At 41.9% G+C, this 23908-nt stretch overlaps 1 long non-coding RNA gene across 1 annotated transcript; it reads right to left on the bottom strand.

The window, feature by feature from the left end:
• Positions 1 to 3672: 3672 nt before the first annotated feature.
• On the bottom strand, positions 3673 to 23227 carry LOC117441054 (uncharacterized). The gene is made up of 4 exons (XR_004551357.2): positions 23128 to 23227; positions 5267 to 5404; positions 3780 to 3877; positions 3673 to 3703 (listed from the first exon to the last, which is right to left on the bottom strand). It is a non-coding gene; the product is annotated as an uncharacterized lncRNA (long non-coding RNA).
• Positions 23228 to 23908: the final 681 nt, after the last annotated feature.

Raw genomic sequence — 23908 nt, 5'->3', positions numbered from 1 at the left:
CACTGCTGATGTATTTAATGTCGTAGAACAAAACGTTATCCGTCTCTTCAATGTGTCGAAACCACAGACCTTATTTCCAGCTATTTTCTAAAACCCTATGGAGAGATTGCATTGCTTTTTTGTCGAGGGGACCGGAAGTGGTCAAATGCTAACTTACTTCCGGGTTTTAGGACGCGTGCGTCACTGTGGCACTGTATCGTGATGACATGTTGAGATACGACAATAGACATTCAAAGCTTCCTTAGGAAGAACTTTGAAAGAGGCTTCAAACGCTTTCTCCACAAACATAACTTGAAAAAGAGAAATCAGGGTTACTCACTCGTGGTGATCACTGAAACTCTGAAGTAGCCTCAAGAACTGGATCTTAAAGGATATTTCCTGCACAATCAAAAATGAAGGGTTTTAATGTTTATGTTCCATTTTTAGTTTAATTGAATTGCTCACATCCAGTTTCAAAGGGATTTAAAGCTCATACTGGACTACAGTCGCAGTTCTCGTTCTGCCCGTGGACCACGTGGTTGGAGGCCGTGTATTTCCTCCAGATGAGCTTGTCGAACAGGTGTTGAGTCCCGGGATGAGACGAAACTCAGCCAGCATCTTGTGGACCGGAACACACACACACACACACACACACACACACACACACACACACACACACACACACACCACACACACACACACACACACACACACACCACACACACACACACACACACACACACACACACACACACACACACACACACACACACCACACACACACCACACACACACCACACACACACACACACACACACACACACACACACACACACACACACACACACACACACACACACACACACACACACACACACACTTTAACTCTGCCTTGATTTAACCCTCCAGTGTAAATATGAAGCATGGGAGGAATGCGTGCGGTTACCTGGTTCCTCTGTCGGCCCATCAGAAGGACACACAGCACGTACAGCACCTCCACTTTGTACATGATCTCATGGACGATCTTCATGGACTGAGGCAGTCGATGTCTCAGAGGACTGGTGGCCAGGGAACTCTCGTCTGATGACTCTGGAGGGGAGGAAAACATTACATGTTAGACGCTTTTATCCAAAGCGACTGGGCAATCCCCACAGGAGCAAGGGACATAACGACATGCTGACTGCAATGGGACTCAAATTTGCTACCCCCTGATTCGAAGTTCAGCGCACTACCCACTGAGCCACAGCCTCCCACATGTTTATATCAAAGTTCTTAGTATTTTGAGCAATGTGAAGAAGCATCGGCCCGCATTGGCTAATCCGTCGCTACTTCCTCACTGCGAGTGGGACCCAGGTTCCCTCAACAGGAACACCCCCGTTTGCTGTCCTGGCTACAAAATAAAGGGCCACCTCCCCATTGAATTCAGGAGAGAAGAAGCATTTTCTCTGAAACCCCACCTATTTTGAAAGCACCTTGGCCAATAATACATTTAAATTCTCACTTCTGTATGTGGCACTTACAGTTTGGCTCTTTGAAAGCTTTTGTACATATATTTAGCTTTTTGAGTTTGGATCTTTCTGAAGGGATCTACTGATAGACTTTATAAGGCCTGGCAGCCATTGATCACGTAGAGAAATGCAAGCTGGATTTAACACTTTGAAGATGTTTAGATTAGGGATGGGAATTTGAAAGCAAATGTATATTCGAGTATTTGACCCCCAAAAAAACGGTTAACCGATTAACCGAAATGTACATATCCTATAAAAAAATGTTGACAAAAAATTAATTAATTTTGAAAAATAAATAAATAAACGTTCAAATAAGTACAGAAACCAAGTCGAATTTGTCAAATGTATTGAACTGGTGATCACACTTTGAACAGTTGACAGCTATAGGCCTACAGCTTTCATGCTTAAAACATAACTTGGTTTTTAAAGGAAAGAGGGATCACACACGAAAACATAACGGGTTAGGGTAACGTAACCCGTGACAACAGAGATCAACAACCTATAGCAGGGCCTGTGCACAGAATGCAGCTATTCAATACTCATTCTTGTTTAAGAATATGAGCTTGTCTACTCAGGGGAGAGGCGGGTGCGGAGGCAATTCACAATCAGGCCAGCTGTAGAGAAGACCCTCTCAGCTGGAATTTGGGCATAACATGAGATTTGAGTCTGCGTGATCTGCGTGTAGGGAGAGGCAGCAGCCATATCATTTGCAAGAACTAGCTAGATCTGATGGATTTGCAGGGTATATGCAGGAATCCTGAAGTCAAATTTAATACCTTTTAAGACTTTTTTTAAGACCCTTTCCATACATTTTAAGACCTCATCGCAACTTCGAGTTCTAACCGGTTACATTGGCGACACACGTTACCTCACATTTACTATATTGATTGTAAGATAGCAAAACTAAACAGAGTGCAGACAGACTACTGAAGCCTCCTCTCCACATGCACTTCAACCTCTCTGTGAAGGTCAGGTTTGATGCAGTATGTTGCTTCTGTACTCTGTGCTCTTTCATTCCAGTAGAACTCCTCAGAAACCAGTAGAAACCAATAAACAAAACAATTGACAAAACTTTGAACTATGAAATATATTAAACGTTGGTGAGCTTCAGCGGGCTAATGCCATATAGGAGCTCCCTCACAAATACCCAGGGGTTAAATTGGGCTGGGGCTGTCCGGGGCTAAGCCCGGCACATAGGACGATGCTCTGTCGTCATCACCCTCACACATTTGTCATATGTTTACAAAAAACGATATATATGTTAAGACTTTTCTCGTTCTTAATATAGACTATATTTAGGGTCGATATGTGTTGACCTTACTTTAAAATAGCAGATCTCTGTGACCGGATATAGTTTGGCTTAGACCCCGGCCCCACGAGGACGCATACAGTAAAACGCATACGCAAATGCAAAAAAGTCTTCTGTTCACACGCATTCGATTCATTAACGTGTCCGTTTACACTAGACCGCTGGAAATGCTGTAGTACATATGCCAGGCCTGTAAGTGGCGCTGCAAAATACACCAAAAGCAGCGAAGAAGACCCCGGAGCATGGTTGCCCTTCTGTTTATTCTCCGCGGTGGAAGGCGTGTTTCCCTGCTGCATATCTCTCCAGCAGATAACCGACCAACCACCCAACCCAACCCCCCCCCCCCCCCACCACAGAGCGGAGCAAGGCACCGAAACTTAAAATAAGAAGCAGCATTTTATAGCACGCTATGCATGGGGCCACCTTGAGGGGGTTTCAGTAAATTAAAGGGTGTTTCATGTTGTCGTTGCTGTGGACCTTCTTAATACCTTGGAAAATGCCGTTTAATACTTTTTAATAGCCTTAATTTTCGCTAAGTTGATTTATCAACTTTTAATACTTTTTAAGACCCCGCGGAACCTGATTTGGACATAAACGTGAGTGAAGCAGTGGCGAGCCGTGACTTTTCTACCTAGGCCCTCTGACCCCACCCCCCTCTTCCCTTGAAAAAAAAAAATGTTATTACGTCACAGCCTATAGTATACTTCTTCAGCGGAATATCAAAACAGCGGCCCAGGGTGCAATACGCAAATTAACACACACACACACACACACACACAACACACACACACACACACACACACACACACACACACAACACACACACACACACACACACACACACACACACACACACACACACACACACACAGCTCACCTGGATGTGTCCAAGTTGTTTTCTCAGCTCCTACAGAAAAACAGAGTTAGTCACACTGTGTAAAATGTGAGGGGAAAAAGAGTGTAAGTGTGTGTCTGTCCATTACTTCTGATCGGGGTCCAGGGACTGAAGTTTTCATGGAGGGTCCATCGTAGTCAAACTCCAACTGGGTCTTTGGTGCTGCCTTACTGACATATCTGCACCCTGAAAAAAGAGAAAACATTCTCACAATCACACAAACATGGCATACATGTGTTTACCTGTCAATATACGGGTAAAATAGGCGAGGTGGTGTTCTTTAACTGGGACACCATAGCTATAGATATTAGCTACTACTGTATGAGGCCGCTATATGTCTGCAGACATATTGGAGCGGACAAGATCCACTAGGAAACAGAGAGGAATACAGAGATGCAGACATCACTACAACATTGTCTGTAACTCGCCTCATTTTGAACCACATTTTAAAATGGTTTTTTGATCAACTTAAACTGAACATTACATACTTTGGAAATAAATGCAGTTACTGATGTGGATCTAACCAGATCTATGTCAACTTTCAATGTTAAATAATGTTTATTCAGGTTTTGTTGTGTGCATTTGTAAAACAATTTAACACTTGTACAAATCCGTTGGCATTTGTGCCCTGATATGAATCGTATTTTTCATTTTTAGATCATGTCATAATACGATTGTGACCATTTTGAGTAAAATGTTTCCACAAAATGCTACTTGAACAGCTCCTTGAGGGTGCTATAAAAGTATTTTCTAGACTTCTGACATCCGACAAACAGCTAGTTGTTATGTAATTACATTTTTGGTACAGTGCTTTTGACCTTGAACATGCCGCCTCCTCCATGGTGAAGATGTCAAACGATTTCACACAAAGTTTGCATGTAGCTTTATTTTCCGAAAAATTCCATTTACCCATTGTGTCAGAAAAGAAACTTGTATAATCCTTTTTAAGACATTCAAAATGTTTCTCAACACTTCTGTGATAGTGCAGTGTGACCCACACAGATTGATGATTGACAGGAGAGAGGACCTTTGAGACTCTGTGGAGCATGCACATCTTCGAATAACCGCATCCTGCATGAGGCATGCACCTTTAGTAATAACCCCAAACTATTAACACTGGTTATATAATGCTTCTCAAACTTCTTCTTTGGAAGGTCACCAGTTCAAGTCCCGGCAAGACCAAGTGCTACCGAGGTGTCCCTGAGCAAGGCACCGTTCCCTACACTGCTCCCCGGGCGCCGTTCAAAATGGCAGCACACTGCTCCTAACACTAGGATGGGTCAAATGCAGAGAAACAATTTCCCCACGGGGGTTACTAAAGTATATCAAAATCAAATAATGATACTCGAACTTCACATGGAAACATGGTTTTATACTTTCTTTGGAGATCAGAAGTATTATAACATTACATGGGCTTCTAACTTACCAATTTTAATAAAAGCTATAACATCTCTGAAGTAGCAACAGTTCTACAGCATAATGCAAAGGAATTGTATGCACATCGTATGCTAGGTTAATGTAAAGTTATATATTTGCAGCAGTGTCAGCATTTGGATTAAGGAGAGTTGCATTTACCTGGAGCACTGAGATGCAGGTTCTTCTGCAGGGAGAGAGCAAACTGACGGCTAATCAACGAGGAGGCCATGACAGAACCGTCTAGACAGGAGGAAGTGCGAGACCTCTACTGCCCTCCGCTCTTATTCACTCTGTCACCTGCAGAGAGAGAGACAGAGTGAGAGAGAGAGAGAGAGAGAGAGAGAGAGAGAGAGGGAGAAGGAGGGAGATTGGCAAAGGTCAGAAGAAGTCCAAGGGAGGTCTTCCTCTGATATAATACAGTTAAAGTCTAAAGTTAGTGGTTCATATCCAGCATGCATTAGCTACGAAACGATAAGGATGTTGGTGTGTTAGTTAATGTAAAGAAATGTATGTGCGTTCATGTGCAGACGTATATATATAAAAAACGGAAGTTTGTTCCAATACGAAGATTGTGACTATCTGAAAAGTGTCCTTAAAACGAGCCTCCTCGCAATTGTATGCATATTATTTATTCAGCCGTTTGCTGTTTAATCTGATGAGAAATATATCATTCAAAAGAGAGAGAAAAGCTTATTAAACTAGACGAACGCTCAATACAGGCGATGACGTCACGTTTGCGCGTCCCCGCGAACAGGGCTTCAATCTACGGCAAGGCATCAATCTACGGCACAACACCGGTAAGTGGCACCGGCAGTGCGCCCTTCTCTCTCTCCCTCGCTCACTCACACTTTGGCTGTGTTGCCAGATAAGCCAACATCCCACATTTTCATCACTTACAGTGCCCATCGTACAGGGCAAATGAAACGTGTAATCGGGGTGAAAAGGGTGTTACATTTACTTAATTATGAATGTTGTTACATCAAGGCCGAAAATTAGGATTAGCACCAACGGTCAAAAATGTTTTTTTGCCTCCCAGAACTGCCAGCGCAGCGCCTCCCCAGATCTGGCGCCCTAGGCAAACATCTAGCCAGTGCTACGGGCCGTCTCTCTCTCTCTCTCTCTCTCTCTCTCTCTCTCTCTCTCTCTCTCTCTCTCTCTCTCTCTCTCTCTCTCTCTCTCTCTCTCTCTCTTACCATTAGCAGCTAATTTTTACTCTCCGATTTTTACATGAAAATGGAATTATGGATTATAAATTAAAAAAAATATTACCGAGAAACATTATCAACCTATGGATTAACCAATTCAGCCGCGTTTTTTCTCGTTTTAATGCCATGGAACACGTCTTTTGATCAGATTGACAGCTACGGTGAGACGATCTCCCGTAAAAGCTCCGTAAAGGTAAGTGTTGTGATGTCTGTGTTTGCTTCCCCTGTCAAGAGTTCAGATCACTCAGTGATGATATATATACCTAAATAATCTGTGGAACCTCAGCTTTAATTGGATATCTTGTATGTGCAGCTACGATAAGTAATAAGGGTATCTTTTATCTTGAGTTCTGTGCCAAAGTGCGTTAGCATTTTTCGCTCAGGGGTCATTTAGATGCTTCTTATGAGACTTGTGTTTTGTTTTGGTAAAAATAGTTTGTATCGTCAGTTAGCTGAGATTATTCCCGTTAATCTGGTATAACACATGAATAGGTTCTTAAATATTAAGATCCCCTGAGACACAGTGTTGTGAAAATAAATAAAAATAAGTACCCGCCGACGGGGACCTTGGGGCTTAACAGGTTAAAATAAGTGCTTCAACATAGTTAACATTGCAGGAAAGCAATATATTAGACGTTAAGTACTTTGTCAGGCTTAATATTTATCTGTTGATACCCCCAAAGCTTTTTTGTTATTTAAAATAAGACCTTAATCTAAAGTATTATTTAATGTTTAAATAAAGGTTAATTTGTTTGTCTGTTTTGCACCTCCTCCTATTAATATCTGTGTACATCGTGCACTAAACTGTTTTATTGTAGAGATCACTTACAGTATCTTCTTGATTTTTTATATTCGATATTTCTATCACAAACCTTCTACTTTCCCCCTATGAAAGTATGTCTTAATATTTTTTTCATCAAATATAACACATAAAACAATAATTCAATAACGTGCTTTAACCACTAGGCGGTGCACACAAGGTACACACAGCCATAATAACTTTGTATTATTAGTGTAGGACACTTGTGTATGTACAACATCTGAAGATGTGTAGTTTTATGCATGCTTTCACATCATTTTACAGCATATTGCTATACTATTTCAGACTCAGTATTTACATTCTTACATTCAAAGAAAATCAGTAATATCTTTAAAAACTACAGTCCTTTTCTATCAGCTGTGCACCGTTATGGTGTAAATATAACCTATCTATGAATTAGATCAAATGTAAAAGTCAGCCGAATTAGTGTTGATACTGCAAGGAGACGTATTGTGTGAAGAGAAATTGAAGATGTTGTTTAATTGTTGATATATTTATGATCCACGTCAAACAGTTTAGGCGGCATTTCTTCCAGTTTTTCCAAAGGTCTTCTCATCAGGGCTCTCTAAATAAAGAACTACGGCAATCTGTAATATGTAATGCAGCCGAACCGTGTATTACAATGCCGTTATGTGATGACTTTCAAAGAGAAAAGCAAGAACACTCTTTTCTTTTAAAAAAAAAGTTTTTCGGATTTCATATCGCATTAACACCATATCCCTCTAAAATATCCAATCAGCGAGCTTAAACCATAGCTGAGGATCTTGGGTAATCAGTTCAGTGGCTGTGTATCGCAATGATGCTACGTCTGTTTCCGGTTATTTTTATTTTGAAATTCAGTTCCTGACGGACGCCAAAAAAGCTTGAGATTATTGAATTAAACAAATAAATAAAAACAAGGATAACTGTGTGTTATTGGTGAGTAAATAACAGTGTGTTATTTTGAAAAGAATAACAAATTAGAAGGAAAAAAAGATTTTAAAAATACAGATTTCAGTATCCTGAGGCTCTGAGACCCATTTCTTTTCCTCACAGACGACAACAAAGTCCGACATTATACGATTTAAAATAAAAACAATAATCGTGGCTTGATATTGAGTAAGAACATGTTTTTATGAACCCCACAGCTTCCGGTCTTCCACGACCCGACCGGAGAAAAAGACGCAGGCACGAAACACACTACCAATAGAAATACATGGCTTTTAAAATCGTTCTGTGTGACACGAAAAAAAAAGGGGGAAATCGTGTTGGTGAACACGAATCAATAGATTACATGTCGTGACTATAACACGAAATGCCGTGAGACTGGATTGCTCATTTAGACACCGCTTTAAATCAACCAGTGGGGTACTTACTGACGTATTTTATTTCGTAAAAAACGTTCAAATCTCTTCAGCTTGTAACCACAGACCTGATTTCAGGGTAACAACCAAACACACATATTAAAAACATACCTCGAGGGAATCAGAAGGGGTGAATGCTAACCCATTTCTGTTGTTAGGACTCATTCCTGCGACAGTGTATTATGCAGTATAACTCAGTCAGTCACTTTAAACTGGAATAATGTCTAAGAGAAATGCAGCTTTTCTAAGGGCTCAGAGGGGCAGTTCACAGGGGCTGCTCATTGTTGATTATGTAACAGTGACTATGACAATATAACTTCTTGATAAAGAATCAATGTATGTAAGAGACATATGAGCACAAAGGCTGTCTGCTCTCTCTCTCTTATGTAACACTGGCAGCAGGAACAGGAAAAATCCAGCTATCTGCTTTCACACAGCGAAGGAAACTCTGACCCTTCACACAAACAAACACACACAAATGCACAGACGCTCCCACAAATACACGCAGGCACACACACGCAAACACAGCCATGCACGCACATAGGCACAGAGCCGGTTTCTTGGCAACACCTCGTGAACTGGATGAAACCGGTTTAGAGTGTAAGAGTTACACAATCATGCATCTTCTTCTGCCCGGAGGAGCGCCACACATAATAAAGTGATGTAGGACGAGCTCTGACTGGGAGGAACTGGAATCTGTTATGAGATGTTATGTCATCATGAGACAGATGTTATGTCATGAGACAGATGTTATGTCATGAGACAGATGTTATGTCATGAGACAGAATTTTAACTGAATACGATTTCCCTGGTTTATTATCAAAGTACCACTAAAATGTATTTAAATGCATCATTCAAGTTGTTATGGCAGAGGGTTATCATGCTAATACGAAACAATTGAATAGCAACAAACCAGACTCCCACACTCAAAACAACACTATTGAGAAATAACATCAATGTGCAATAATGTAAAAAAAAGAAAAACAAACAGAGACTTTGACACCGCGGTTGAGCAACATGCAATATGTTCCTAGTTAAGATTATTACTACTGGCTGCTAGTTCTTAGTTAGGCCATATATTACTGTAACAACAATCTGTATGTAACTCATATAATTGTACTGCTTTTATCTACCACACTTCTTTCTACATTTATTTTATTTTATAAATACTGCTGTTTATAAATACTTACTTATCTACCATCGTCATCATTTTTATTGTTTACATTATGTGCATGCCTTTTATCAAACCTCTATTTTTTGTGTCCATCTATACTTTGCTGTAACAATGTTGATGTCTCCACTGTGGGACGATAAAGGAACTGTGATTCTGTATTTGTAAGGTTCCAAAAATCGGGACTGTTGTCCACGTCCCCTTTCCCTTAGACCTCATCTTCACAGTCTCTCCAAGAAGGCTTTGGCAGTGTGGCCATCACTTGTGCATGCTAAGTGACAGAGAAGGTTTTGACTTTGGGAGCAGGGGACAGATGCTCTCCAGGACCATTCTCTACTTTCACATCCTGCCTTTAACATGGTCACAGCATGATGTCACAGATGTTCACATACACTTTCAGTCGTTGCTAAACCTCAGAGAGAACCACGTTCAGAACTGAGTTCAAATGCAGCTGACATCTCCAACCTTTCACCATGGCAACAGCTCAATCTCCAAAGGAAAAAGGGACAAAAGGGTTGTGTGTGCCATGGTTTATAAAGACAGAAAAGTTCCTCAATAGTGTTTTTTCAATAGATTTATGAATGAACTATTCAATATATTTTCTACCTGCATATTGATGACATGACATTTTTTTCAGCATGATCTTCTAAAGTCAGTTAGTCCTCATCATGTGATGACTCCACAGCATGTAGACACATCTGAGCTCATTAGCTTACTCATCCAAGAGGTCCTTTTAGTTCTCCAGATGAGGACGCTGATGTTTGCATATCTTCTGCATAATGTGGCATTCTTCAACACTGATGAAATGTCAGAGCACCACCATTTTGGTGGTTATACAAATGGAATGAAGTGAATTGTGAATATGAATGAATATGATTGATGTGGTCTAAAAGTTTCTGAAAAGTGTATCGATGAGCAGAATCAGAACCGTTTGGACCCACTCACCGTCTGGATGTTAGCCTGAGCTGTGGTGCAGTGGCTCCTTCATCTCTCCTTTAGTCTTTCCAGTAGAAAATGGAATGCAAGCATTCTCAACTTCTTCTACTGGGCTAAGGCACTTTATGTGAAATATAAATATGAAGTTTCATTAACTGGATTTGTATGCATTTAAAGAACTACAACATAGCTGCAAATCTGAGATCCGTGTTCATAACGTCACTTTGAACACTTTGAACTCATTAATGTAGGAAATAGCAATACCTATATTTAAAACAGCCATCACATTTACCTACGTAGCTCACTAATGGTAAATCCACCCCTCCCTTATTCTATGAAAAGTACTTCCATAAAGGAAATACATCTCATTATTCAGAGCTAATTATTGATGTTAAACACACTTTAGCAAGAATATGTGAAATGAACTTATTTGTTAGGACTGTAGTAGATGCTTGTTCACAAACACAGGCATGGAGAGCACACCAGCGTTTCCCTCTGATAAGACGCTGTATTCATGTTTATGGTCATTTCCTTTAGCAGTGCTAGAGTGTCAGTGCGGCTCTCACTTGTTTCAGGCTGACACATGTGGCAGACTCAACATCTTGAACAAACATGCAGTATTTTGTTCTGAAAAACAACCCTGCAGCTCCCTTCCTGTCACCATTACCTTCTACTGTACATTGTGTTTTTATCTCTCTTCTATAGCAAAGTATTGACAGAATGTGTGTGTTACCTGGATGCTGTGTTGCTTTCTGCTTGAAACTGCTCTGGGATGGTTAAACCAGCTGTGCTGTCCTCTAGTGACCAGACAGGCATCGACAAAAAGACTGTTGTGTAACTGCAGCTGCAGTGCTGCTATCCAACACTGATTCACAGCTGTCTGATCTACATATCAAATGCTTGTGACAGAGAAAGAAAGAGAGAGTCAAAACAAAGAAGTACACTGACTTTAGCACGTCAGCATCCCATTATATACAAGCCTGTGTCACACATCAAAAGTAGAGCACACAGATGGGGGTACAGTATGTGGCACTATGGGAAGCCAAAAAGGACACCATATATTATTTCATGAAGTATTTAGCCAGACCTACAGTCCTCTTGATGGTAATCTGCATACAATTACCAAGCCCCCACTCAGCTGTCAATCACAGCTGTCAATCATGACGGCTCAGACCCTTTTCATAGCTCTTGCCCTCACCCAACGCAAAATACAAAAACCTTTCTGAAAACTGAAACTAATTAGAACAGAGCTCAACCACGGCTTATCCTGAGTACTGGAAACAGATATGGGGCATGATGCGTTTATGTTTTCCAAAATGTGCATGAACATGACCTGAGAGGTGACAGGTTTTACACCACAGCACTTCTGTATTCACCAAAAATGTATATATATGATATATACAGCCAGGGCCGGCCCTAGACTTTTGGGGGCCTTAAGCGAGCTTTGGCTTGGGGGCTAGGGTTAGCGCGTTCTCACTTCGCACAACACAGAACCAACTTTTGTCTTATGATGTTAGCATAAGCACACATATTGTATAAATAAGCATGTAAACACCGTGGACCTAACCTCCTCTAGGGGGGTCCTCGCCTCCTCTAGGGGGGTCCGGGGGCATGGGCCTCCGGGAAGATTTTTTTTTTTCACATAGAAACTAGCTGTCAATAGGAATATCATTCCGGAGAATTATAATTTCTTGCAAAAATCTGTCACAAAAAGAGGTTGCACATTTAAATTCAGGTGTTGTTATGGCAACGTCAGTGGCCAAATAGCCACATTTACTGCTGCAAATACGTTCAAACATGCTGTTGACACGTAAAGCAGTGGCAACTATGCCACCATTTCAGCTGACTTTTTCTCAGAAATACTGTCACATAACATCCATATATGTCAGTGCTAGGTTGATGCTTAGCTAAGCTAACTATGAAACACTTTAACGGATCAACTAGATTCAGCCCCTAGTTTTGCTGATATAGGCTTAGTTTGTCGGGGGACATTTTACTTCTTCCTTCTCTCTGTCTATACCCGTGTACTCTCATGTTCCGATTAACCCAGCTTCCCCACATTTCTTTCTTTTTGGTGTCTATATACGCTGGGATCCGGAGTCATGGATGATCCTGCGGTCCTGTGTCCTGGATCGCGAGCGCTGGATCTTGAGTCGTGGCTGTGGTCCTGGATCATCGGTCCTGGATGGATATCCTCGTGGATTCATCTTCCTACACATGCATTTCCAAACATTTGGACTACCTATGTTGCAAATGTATTATCTTTTCAATTTACACACGGCATCTATTGCACGTCTGTCCGTCCTGGGAGAGGGATCCCTCCTCTGCTGCTCTCCCTGAGGTTTCTCCCATTTTTCTCTTTAAACTGTGTGTTTTCTTCGGAAGTTTTTCCTTGTACGATGTGAGGGTCTAAGGACAGAGGGTGTCGTATTGTCATACTGATATTCTGTACACACTGTGAAGACCACTGAGACAAATGTAACATTTGTGATATTGGGCTATATAAATAAACATTGATTGATGATTGATCAACTGTGTACTGTAAGGCAGTGGCGAACCGTCAGGGCCTTCAAGGTATTCAGAGAATACCCTGGAACACTCAGATAAAACAAACAAAAAAGTCTATTTAATTATATAAATAAAATGTATATAAAATGAATAAATGAGAATCGTATCTGTGTTGTTGCGGCGGCGGCGGGGTGTGTGTGTCTACAGAAGGTCCAGTTGTGATAGACACGGTTCGCCACTGCTGTAAGGTAGCTTCTAGCTTCATGTCGAACAGTAAGTCAACATTTCCCAGAGAGCTTTCTTTTAAATCACCAGGTAATTCTAAAAAACATTACATTTAGATTGTATGATAAAGTGTTTATTTAATATATCTGGCTAGCTATAGCTACTTGCTAACGGTTTAGCTTACCCCGCGATTCAAAGTAACGTCAACGTAGCTGTAATGTATGCTTTGCTTCCATGTTCGCATAACTTGGAATTTACTGACATTTACATACCTTGTTCACCTGGCTCAAGTGGTGGCTCTGGGGTTGTTGTGTGAGCCACCACTTGAGAATTGTCGTATTTTTTAAGAACAAATGTTCTTATGTCCATCTTCAAAAACTCTGAGTCCGACTGACAGTTTTTTATGTGTGAAATTCCTAATTTGAAAAATTATTGATTAGAAAATAATATGCTACAGTACACGTACTTCTGGGTCTCCGTGTTTCATTCAAACTCTGCTCTGTGTGTGTGTGGCACGAGCCATTTTGTGTGCGTGCGCGAGCGAGAGAGCGCACCGGTGCCAGAGATCGTTGTGGTTAGCATCTGGTGCTAGCTAGCTACGCTAACGGATATAAGGCAGGGTTGCCAACTCTCACGCATCTGGCGTGTGACACACGCTTTCACTCTCAATCTCACGCTCTCACGCTGCCCAAACTATTCTCACGCCAAAAACAAGAATACCGAAGACGAGAAACGGTTTTGAAAACTTTTGTCAGGTAGTGATCGTCTTCTCAATAGGACATCTTTGATAATGTCTTCTGGCCAATCAGAATCAAGATAACGGCGTGGTGTTGTTCCAGGAAGTCCCGACGGAGAATACTTTTGCTGTAGTACATCTCTATATACATCGATACAACATTACGTGTTGATAGAAATCAACACGTAATGAAATAAGACCCCACGGTTTGATGATTGATAGGTGCAGGGACGTGCACAGGTACGGGCTAATGTTGCCAGGGCAACGGCCCGTTTGGCCTTTTTGGCTGACCTGCCCCTCTGGAGAGAGCGAGAGTTTATTTTTATTTTTTCTGTTGTGGCCGAATCAACATGATCGAGGATCTCATTATTTGACCTTAAGGGATATAGGCCTACACTGTGGCCCTAAAGCAACTGCTCCATTATCTGTATCAAATGCAGACATTGATGCCACCAAATGTCACAATAAAAATAGAAAGTACTACAAATAAACTGGAATTCATTTACATCTTAAATTATGAATATATATTAGGGCTGTGCAATTAATCGTATTTTAATCGCGATTACGATTATTGACAAAATACGATTATTTTGCTGGGTGCGCTTTCGCCCCTCCCTAAAAGCCCACTCGGCCACGTGGGAGTGACATGTGTTGTGAGTGTTCAGCGCGAGCGAAGATGTCAGAACAAGAGCAGCAACTCGTTAAAAAGAAGGGTAAAACTATTTCCACTAAGTACTTTGCCATTACATTTCACATCGCTAAAGATATGTGCCCAGTTAGCACTGTTAGCAACCAGGGCTTTAAGCAACTTGTCAACACGTTGGACAAGCGTTACGCAATGCCGTCTCGGTATTATTTCAGCAGGTCTGCGCTGCCTGCACTATATGACACATGCCGTGGGGAAGTTGAGAGAGATGTGGCTTCAGCTGACTACTTTGCTACCACAACGGACCTATGGTTTAGCCGAGGGGTGCCCAACCAGTCGATCGCGAGATGTGTCTAAAAATAGAACAACAATATTCTGTTTTATCGTTAATGTCCTGTAACATAATCTTCCTGTGCCAGAATAATGCACTTGAACGCATCAAAGCTTTGTGATTGGCCGGCGTCACCCCATGCGTCGGGGCGTGGCTGAGGGTCTTCAGTACAGGTGGCAATATTGTCACCTGCCTGCGCTCATCTCTGAAACCAGACCATAGCCGCGTTCACACTGCGGTACTTTTCCCACAAAGGTTCATGCGAACTTAGTTCATGATCGCGTTCACACCAAAAAGAGCCGGTACTAAAAGTAGTTCATGCGAACCTTTTTACCCCCTCGAGCGGCTCTTTTTTGAGAAAAGAGCTATATTCCTGATTGGCTGGGCGAATTGCAAACCACGCCCCGTAAAACTCCCAAAAAGTTTTGTGAAGCCGCCATTTTATTATCCTCGCATTATCATTATTAGCATTAGCATTAGCCCAGCGCAGAAACGCAGAGAGACTAACTTATGGCAACACAAAATAAAACATGGGAGCGGTGGAGATGAGGAGGTGTCGGCGTTCTGGCGATTTACTCGGAAGGCTTCAGTAGAGGCTGCTGGGAGTCCCAGCAGCTTCTACTGAAGCCTTCCCCAACTCCGGGGACTTCCGGCCGGGGACTTTGGGCGGCAGTATACGCCGTGAAGTGGTTTGCGGCCTGCCAGTAAACCCAAAGCAGAAGAAGAAGAAGTGACGTTCGCATGAACTAAGTTCGCATGAACCTTTGTGGGAAAAGTACCGCAGTGTGAACGCGGCTCATGTCAACAGGCTGGTGTTTCTTGCAAACAATCTTTAAGGGATGACATGAGCAGCCCTACCAGCATGGTGTGACCATGGTGGCCTAAACCTTTTTATTTGGTCTTAAATTGTAGTTCAACATTTATTTCCTGTTACTTCTGGACCATGACGGTTGGCCAGCCTTCAACGTTTAACTGAGTGGAATATGTTGAATATGTTTTACCAAAAATGTTGGCTATATGTTAAGGAGTTTTCAGCAGGTTGTGACAGTGCACTGCAACATATTTGATTTAATTTATTTTGGTCTAATTTATTTTTATTTATCATATTAATAATATATGTTTAGTAAGGTTTGGAAGTGCGCTCCAACATATTTGTTGATCTTGTTTATTGGTAAAATATTATTTGTTTTAAAGTTCAATAAATGGTCAATGAATAATCGTCAAAATAATCGTGATATCAATTATTGACCCAAATAATCGTGATTATGATTTTTGCCATAATCGCACAGCCCTAATATATATATACACAAAAAAAGGTTTACAAATATCCAACCTTCAAATTGCTTTTTTAAATCAACACTGCTCTGCACACTTGCTAAAGAACATTTGTCTGGAAATCTAAATTCATTTGTAGGGCTGCGTGAGTATGGCCAAAAGTATGGGAGTAAATCTCACTGTAAACTATTTAATCATCACCAAATTCTGTGTTATTATGACCGATCATAACTCAGCTTTATGCAGACATATTTAGCATGGTGTACAGGGCCGCTTCTTGGCATAGGCGACATAGGCGGTCCCCTAGGGCCAGATCTGTGTTGATGATGGTGTAGGAAACGGGCTCCGTGTTACAAGACGGGTCGGGGGTTTGGCGGTACCACTGCACACACACACACACCGCTGCAGACTCTCTGCACGAAGTAGCCACGGTGCTGCATCTCCTGATCGGAGCAGAGACACACGTTCACTAAGCGGAAAAACGATACCCTGTCAGAGAGATCTGCTACTTTAAATTTTAAAGTCAACACATATCGACCCTAAATAAAGTCTATATTAAGAACGAGAGATGTTTTGACATTATGGCTTAAACAAATGACAAATGAGCGAGGGCGATGACGTCAGAGCATCGTCCTCTGTGCCGGGGCTGAGCCCCGGACTGCCCCGGCCCAATTTAACCCCTGGTTAGAGGCCCTATTTTATCAGTATGTCTGGACTGCACAGCAGTTACAATGGTCAAACTACATTAGAACAGAATTGTCCCCATTTTGTCTTTAATAGTTACTAACATTAGATATTTTAATGAGATATGGACCGCAAAACAAAAAATGTCCCTGATTTTCATTTTTTAAATGAAGTCACCGAATGCAAGTAGTCGCCTTAGCTTATTTTGTTATGAGATGTGAATTACTGTTCAATTTAGTTGATGTAATAATCATTTGGTTTATTTTATATTAAAAAAAGGTCTTTTTTTTTTCTTTTTTCGGGGGGAGGCCCTTTTTCCAGTTTAGAGCAATAGCCCCTCCAAATGTCTGTGCACGTCCCTGGATTGATGTGTGGGCTGTCTTTCATTTTGACACACAGAACAATGGGGCTATCCACCCTTTACCACAATGTAACTTAATTCACAGCCTCTTCCCTCTTCTCTCTGTGAGGAGCAGCAGGTTCAGCTTTCAGAACAAAGTAACAAAAAACTAAAATGGCATTAATTTTTTTAATATGTCGTGGAGTAATAGATTTATTTATTTTTCTTCTCAAGAGAGTACCAGAATGTGTATTTTATATTAGTAGCCTATTTCAAAACTAAAACAAAAAAAATCTCCTGGGGGAGAATCCCCCCAGACCCCCCAGCAGGGGTTGGGTTTTCAGCATGTCAACTCCTTCACCTGTGGGGAAATTGCAGGATTGGCTCCAGGTCGCCCTTTTTATTTACTACAAGACAAATGTCCCTTTTTATTTCATAAAGTTCCATTTGGATTGAGACAGGGAAATAATCTAAACCTCACGCGTGGCGTTTCACTGTCAAGGGGAGCGTGTATGTAATTACATTGCAAATACTGACTTGAGCCCCACCGCTGTATGGGCCCTACCAGAGATTACCCAACACAAATACTCTCTCGCAACTGCCGACCCGTATTGCGCATGCGCAGATCTAAGAACCAGTAGAAATGATAAAAAAGTAAAAGTCTGCTGCTTATTGTTCAACTAGGCCAAAATAGAGTCAAAGAGTATGAGAGTGAGAGTGTGTTAATTAATATGTTTGGCAGTTTGGAGTAAGTCTGTAGATTTGTGTGTGTGTGTGTGTGTGTGTGTGTGTGTGTGTGTGTGTGTGTGTGTGTGTGTGTGTGTGTGTGTGTGTGTGTGTGTGTGTGTGTGTGTGTGTGTGTGTGTGTGTGTGTGTGTGTGTGTGTGTGTGTGTGTTTCATGTATAGGCCTCTCACCATAATTAATTTTGTTGGATACATTTTCCCGGAAATTATTGCGATAAACGATAATATTGTCGGCACCGTTGTATGACCATTTTAGACAACTGACATAATGATAATATATAATAATAATGCAAGTACATCCTTTCAAACTGCTAGTCACATCCTCATGTAAATGGGAATTCATCGAGTTCATTTTTATTTATCGTACGATAAGTCAATTAATTGCTTATCGCGACAGGCACACAATAAAACAGTGGAAACAAACATGTGTTTGACTTTCCTTAGTGAATGAAACGTTGTGCCCTTTATAGTCTGTGTCCAATATTGTGTATTTGTATATATATATATATATATGCTAAGGTCCCGCTGCTGACACGACAGCAGTCATTTCGTGCGCATAATGTAATTAAACCCATGATATCAAAATCTCACTCCAGCCAGGTACCCAAAGTTGGCAACCCTGTATAAGGAGCTTTTTGAACAACAAGGTGGAGGGAGGACTCTCTCCTGTCAGACTGAGAGGCTCAGGTAACCTCAGCTCAGGTGAAGTAAAGGACTCTCAGTGTTTAGATAGTTAACTTTAGTCTAAGTTATCTCAATGGGTCTCAAACGGGTTGGTCACGATTAATGTAAATAAGTATTTCCGAGGCACACGTTTATATGATCATTATAGCCTAGGTATACAAAAATAAGAGAATAAATGTAAATCAGGTATGAAATACTATATGACAGTAAAACAAGAATACAGTTTAAAAGGGGAGTGATTTGTAAAATATCCATAAATAAAAATAAAATCTGTTTACAGTTCTGTTTCATCTGGGTGTTGAGAGAGGTATCCATAGATCTCTTCATTTAGCTCTCAAAGTGCACCAGATTGATGCTTTTAACTTCAATATTTAAAAAGAAATCTTCCCGGGGGAGCATTCATATATATATGCCGTGAGCTAATTATCGAGCCTTCATTGTAACAGTCGCGGGTACACTGTGTATGTGCCAGAATTCCCGTTAGCCGGTAATTACCGGACTATGACCGGTAAAATATGCTGAAGACCGGCAAATCTAAATCTCTCCGGTCAAAATGTCCGGTCAAAATAATTTCCGCTTAGCGCAATACAGTTGCGCCACTTATGTGACAGACAAGAATAGTATGTCACAGACAAAAGAGTATGTGACAGACAGGGGCAGCGGGTGCTGTAGGCTAGGGAATGCTAAGCCTTCCCAAATATTTGTGTCACTGCATCCTGGTAAAATAAAAATATAATGTATAATGTTTGTGTCTTTGACATTAGCGCTGCTATGCAGCCACCTGTGCCCTGTGCTACGAAGCCAGTTCAAACCCTGGATATGTTTGAGTTATCTTCACTAACCCTAACAAACGAGATCTCGCTAAGCGGTCCTACGACGCTGGTTATCAACTCGGTGAATCAATTCAGGGTTTCTCTAGCAACATTTGACCATTCACAAACATGGACAAGCGTACTGACAGCGCAGCGTCATACTTCATGAATGAAAATTAAACTATAATATTAGACAAATACGAAGAAGTTAAACTTTAAACATCCATGACTTAAACACTTTATCCAGGATAAAAGCTACATAGTTGCACCTGCAAGGTGAACACAGAACAGCTGGTTAAAAAATAAATAAACTACCGAGTGTTTGAAAGCGTAGGCTACATGAACAGGTTTATGATATCACTGCCTCATCTAACACACGAGTGATCTGACTTAATAATTACATCATTAACATAATTACATTTGAGTTGAGTGTTTGTTTCGTCAACTTAATGTGTTGTTTAAAATAATCCTTCTGCATCCAGTCTGTGACGCTGTGAGTGCTGCACGGCCAGATACGGCTCAGTGACTCAGATCAGGAGATATGATACATTATGATATTATATGACCGATGATGTGATTGATGATGTGATATGAATGATAAGTGCGACACGTCGGCATCTTCCCTGCATTCGTCAGTTTAAACTGTATTTCCTTTATACTGTAATATGACTTGAGAGATTTAAACTCCGCACACTGAGCTCTGATTGGTCAGCAGGCGGTGCTTTCACTGAGAGTTGATCTCGGTTGATCTCTTATCTATTGACGCCGGAAGCGGGCAGCGTCAGGTAAAAAAAGTAATTTAGCCTTCCCAAACCCGAGCCTCACGCGCCGCCTATGGTGACAGACAAGAATAGTCAACTCTAATGTCTAACACTTAATGTGGAGAAAGAGATGTCCTGTATGGGTTGATTGTGCGTTGATCTGTTGGTAATGCCTCGGGGTTCCGGTGGGCATGTAAACAAATGCATAATGCTGCGCTATACTTTGCGGCCTCATCCAGTTGCATAGCGACGCTTATTGTTTAGGTGTCTTTTGACACAGGTAGTCCTAGTGATGGCAAAATGAAGCTTTGAATGAAGCATCTTGGACAATTGTGTCGGAAATAGGTTCATTTCTGGAAGCTTCAGTTACAGCGACCTCTCCTGGCGAAGTGCAAGGCTGCAGTGGGTTTAACGTATCTTTGCCTTGAAAAATATTCGATGCACACACACACTAAGACTGAATATCATGTTCTATTTGCAATTAAAGATTGATAATTGTGATGTTTTTTTGGGCGTAGGGGCCTTTTATCAGTTATTAAAGTTTTAAAGTTGAAAAGCAATGATTAAAAGTACATCCATTCCGGGCTTTGAACCGGCTGCGCGGAGGACATCGCCGCATTCGGGCCCGGCTCTATCCACTGGGCTAACTATTCCTTAATCTATTCAACTGTTTTTATATTACTGATAATTGTCTTTTTGTTCACAACTTCTCCACATTTCAAAGTGTTTCCCGAGCCAGAACGACCTATCTTTCTCCCTGGCTTGCTCTATAATGATACTACAATACAAATGCAATACCAACAACAACTCAACAGCAACAACACAAACTACGACAACAACCCACACATTGCGCATTGTTTAGAGCGGTCATAAAGTGTTGAAGCGCTCAAGTTCGAAACGGTTTCAACCTGTCACCTGTCAGAATCGAGACGAGGCAGTGCATTGAATCACCTGATTGGACGGCGAACCAGTCATTCAGGAAATGAAGCAGTTGCTGCTTCGGACGTCACATGTCACGTGATTTGAAGCAAGCTTCGAAGCACTGCTTCTATGGAATAGGAAGTCCAGGGTTGAAGCTCCGTTCGAAGCTTCAGTGTCAAACTGCCATCACTAGGTAGTCCTATCATTAGCTAGAACGAGCTGGATCTGATCGATATGGACATGAACGCGAGTGAAGTCTAATCTGACGGGAGAGAGAGATCAGCTGCTGAGTCGACACGCAGCTCTGCATCACATGCCCGGTACCCTGATGGGAAACCCTCCATGTGTGAGCACCCTCGATGAAACGTCAAGCTACCCCACAGCACCCCAAAAGAACTCTCTGGCGCCACCACTGGTGAGACTGGTTCACCCCAGAAGCTCCCATGCTGCGCGTGGAGAGCGTGGCTGCTCCTCTGTATCTCCACACAGCTGGCTGAGGGGAGGACACTGATCTGAGACGAGAGGATCTCCCCAACAGCTTAAAGTGGCGACAGACTGCATTTTGCTTGAACTGATCATCATGAGTAATAATTCATGTGAAACCAGCAGACAGATGTGACACAGTTTGTATGGAAGCTCTCTGTTAATACTCTCATATTCATTTGTTTCAGTATTTCATTATAAATATGAATTTAATAAATGAATAAGTATTTCTGTTCCTGCGTGCTTCACCATGCTGTAGCATTCGGTTCACGTTGTTGTGAAAGTGCTTCCGGTTGAAATGGTGAAACCCAGCGGTGCTCCTTGTTTGCATCCATGAGCAAAGCGCTTCATCCGAGATGGTCAGCATGAGCCTCTCTGAGGCAGCAGGACTAGTGATGGTGAGTCACGCGTCTTTGTTGCCCTCACTCTTTCTCATGTTTCTTATTTCTGTGTTTAGGAAACTAAGATGGTAACACCCTAACATGTGTGAGTGAGGTCCACACGATGTGTTCATACACCTGCACATGCTAACGATGACATATTGTTTATGTTTGGTAATCTATGTTTAGCTTCCTGTCCTTGTTATAGCAGCAATATGTCTATTTACAGCTTCCTGAGACACCCGTTGCATATCCTGTGGCCAATCATTCAGAACATTTCAGCCATAAACCGAAGCTGTACACATCTGCAGAATGCTGGACATGCACAGGTGCTTTCACTGGTGGTCAATACACTGACATTGTAAATTCTATTCGTGGTGACTTTTAGCAGGTCCAGTAGTCCTGCACTGAGCTGCACCAGATGAACAACAGTGAATAATAATATACAACATGTAAGCTTCGGATGAACTAAATATGAATGCATTAAGTGTCACCTCTGCTGAATGTGGAGGAACATCCCTGAGTGTTGGAGCCGCTTCTCACCAGAAAGAAAGAGGCTGTGATATGTAACTGATGCTCACCCTGCTGCAAGAGAGATAGTGTGTGTGTGTGTGTGTGTGTGTGTGTGTGTGTGTGTGTGTGTGTGTGTGTGTGTGTGTGTGTGTGTGTGTGTGTGTGTGTGTGTGTGTGTGCGTGCGTGCGTGCGTGTGTGTGTGTGTAAAGGCTTAAGGTGTTGCAAACCGGTATAGAAACCGGTATGTGTTCTCTGGGTTTTGCTCGCCTCTGGGAAATCTGGTTCCGACTCGATGTGACTGCCTCACTGCGGTTCATGAGTCTGGATCGACACTGATAGTTATGATGGTCTCTAGGTCTGCTAACAGCACGGTGTGACCCCCCCCCCCCCACCTGAGAGTCTGTGCTGATAAGGGTCGACACGGAACCGAGCCCCGCACCGAGTCACATGACAGGGCTCAGACCCTGCGCGAGACACGGAGCTAAAGCAGCGGCACTTACCAGGGATCAGGAGACAGCAGGCGGACCGGAGAACAAGACCAAGACAAGAGGACCGACCGACCGAGCGCAGCAGCTCCGGGTGTGTGTGTGTGTGTGCGTGTGCGTGTGTGTGTTTAAAGTGTGTGTGGTCTACTGCCAGGCCTGTCTCTGATGGGGAGGGGCGTAGTCTCTCTCCTGTTCCCCGTCAGAGAGAGAGAGAGTCACTCCTCTTTCCTTTATGTAATATTGATGGTTATAACACAAGTTATTGCACACATCGCGCGCGTCCTGTTGCTCTCCGGTCCGCCGGCGTTAGGGTGTTCGTTGAGATGTTTGTTCAAGCTCGAAAAAGGTGTGTTCACAACACTCAACAGTATTTTGCAAATGTGTATAATAGATGTCATAAGGGTCATGCAAAAGGCTATTAATATTTAATTTAGAGAGAGAGAGAAAGAGCGAGAGAGAGTTCCTTGTAAAAACAAGAAAGATAAAAGTTCTTGCTAATGTTTAAAATGTTGCGGTTTGTTTATATCAGGAGCAGGCCTATCCAAATGCGGCTCGCGGACCATTTTGAATCGGCCCTCAGCAAATTAAAAAAGTCTAATGAAATATGGCCTACAAATGAAACTTCTGCTTGTCTTATTTCTAAGATATGTTCAAATATATTACACAGTATTCATGTGTTAATAAGCCCAATTTACAAATCTAAGTTCATAAGAAATAAGCCCCATAACACATGTAAATAAGAACCTTGAAATATACCCTTCATATTTCCTCTTATCAGAAATCTGAAGCTTCTGTT

The sequence above is a fragment of the Pseudochaenichthys georgianus genome, unplaced genomic scaffold (genome assembly GCF_902827115.2).
Source record: "Pseudochaenichthys georgianus unplaced genomic scaffold, fPseGeo1.2 scaffold_1432_arrow_ctg1, whole genome shotgun sequence".
NCBI classification, from domain to species: Eukaryota; Metazoa; Chordata; class Actinopteri; order Perciformes; family Channichthyidae; genus Pseudochaenichthys; species Pseudochaenichthys georgianus.
This window is presented reverse-complemented; position numbering and strand designations above follow the sequence as displayed.